The sequence below is a fragment of the Aedes aegypti genome, chromosome 2 (genome assembly GCF_002204515.2).
Source record: "Aedes aegypti strain LVP_AGWG chromosome 2, AaegL5.0 Primary Assembly, whole genome shotgun sequence".
NCBI classification, from domain to species: Eukaryota; Metazoa; Arthropoda; class Insecta; order Diptera; family Culicidae; genus Aedes; species Aedes aegypti.
In genome coordinates, this window is record NC_035108.1 from 422,523,268 (window position 1) to 422,525,603 (window position 2,336).

Here is a 2,336-nt window from a genome sequence, read left to right on the forward strand (position 1 = left end):
CGGGGTGGGATGGGTAGGGAATTCAAATTAATTTATATTAGATCTGTCTTAAGTCATCAATTAGAAAGCGCAAAAGATGAGTTACAAAAGTTCAAGATACTTTTCATATGTAAAATGAATTGGCAACAAAATCAACAAAAAAGGGAACACTCTGTGTTTCATGAATAAGTACCCAATTAAATAATTAGAAAGAAGCGATAGTTTTATCATTGAAACAATAGAAAAAATGAAATAGCCCAAAAATATATTTTTATTGGTAAATTTATAAACATCAGCAATAAATTGAAAATAAACATTTGAAATTTCTATACAAATTTTATATAACAAAAAAAATATCACTGAAAACATTATAATGTTTCAAGAAAAAATGAAACAAGCAATAAATAATCAAAATTGTACAATAAGTATCAAAACAAAGCATTTAAAAATTGGAAAAAACGTCAATGCAAAAATAAAAATAAGCTTTCAAAATAAAAAGTGGAAAATGCAAAAACTGATTGCTATTTATAACATTTTGAATGGTATCTCATATTTTTTCCTTTGAAAACTTTAGTGCTTATTTTCAGTTAAGTTAATCTTGAAAAATATTTAATGCAAAATGCTAGTTTTCGATTTTTGTTGCCTTATTCACGATTCGGCGGAAAAGGTCTACGAAAGAATATATTATTAAATTTCATTTTGGATTTTTTATTACTAATTCATACCCAATTATTGCATTGGTCATTGTTACTAGTTTTGACTAGTGATGGTGGCTCTTTTCCTAGGGCATGATAACATTTTCTCCTGAAATAAATTACAGATTTAAGTATTTCTTAAAATCATTACTCTGTTTCATTTCAAATAATGTTAGACAGGGTTTCGAGTCATCTTGAAACTAAATAAGATATCAACAACATATCATATGTGTTTAATATGAGGTTTTTTATTGGATTTTTAATAAGAAATAAAATAAGACAAAATATAAAATATTATTGTTACCTTTCATGGCATTTAAATACGGATTTTTCAACCCCAAATGTCCACAGCATTTGCGTTCGATGGTCACCGATTAAGATCAAATTCTGGCCAAATGTACATTTGTTTGAAACATGCAGAAAGCCAAATTTCTATGCCTACCCTCGGCCCAAGTGATCACCCGTTTTTTGACAAAAAAAAAACATAATTTTGCTCACCTCTTTAAATTTTTATCTCCGAAACTATAAGAAATAGCGATATACGACTTTCAGCATAATTGAAGCTAATCTTTTGAGGAGTCCAGACAAACTTGGATGCAGTGGTTTTTTTTATTGTCGTTAGTTTCACCTCATTTTATCTGAACTCTTTTCAATTTACACCCCACCATATGCAGATCGTTCAGATAAAAGTTTAAATTTTGAATTAAATATTTAAGGCAAAGTTAATGTTTTCAAATCTACTTGGAAATTAAATAAGATTATTAAATTATTGGAAATTGGAAATGAAATAAAATTATTTTTTATTTTATGAATTGTAAATAATCTCAAATAATATCAAACTAAGAAAACATCAAAACAAATCAAAACCCATTGTAAAAGCATATTATTATATATACGATGGATTTCTTCAAGTCTGAAAACCGCTGTATTAGAGAGTAAAGAACTACTTGGGCACCTGCATGATTCACTTTGGAAAGTAGGGGTTTTCTCTGCCAAATTATCTGAAACTTTGCAATAAGAATCATAGTGTGGCCAAATATGAGCCCGATAACTTAAAAACTTTCCGGAATAAATCAAATGTGCCAAGAATAGAATGCGGCTCCCTTCTAGAAATCTAGGCACATAATTAGGTATTTTATTTTATTGATTATCCTACAAAAGAACATTTCCGCACTTGAACATCGAAAAATTTCTATTTTGTACTGAACAAGACTAGTGTATGAATCATGCACGCAATCACTGAGATACTTTGTTAAACCTTATTAAGTATGCATCTCAAATTGCTGCAGAATGAAGTTTTATGGCCTTCGTTGATGAGAAAATAATTTCATTAGGCCAGTGATTACAATTTCTTCACCGGCGCTATATTCAAATTCAAAACCCATAAACATTCCCTCATTACCGTTGTTCTCAAATTCCTATTTCTGCTCGATGAACTTCTACACCCTCCGCTTAAAACCGGGAGTTAATATCCCATGGTGCGAATGGCTGCGAAAATGCGTGTATACTGTTGTAATTGATACACCATTCAGTATTTGGCGCCCCATAAAACTCGAAAACGCAAACCGAACAAGCATATTGTCTTCTGGTTTTCCATTTCATGAAGTGCACAGCTTCTCCGACAAACCAGCGGGTAGTCCGGCTGCTTTCGGTACGAATTTT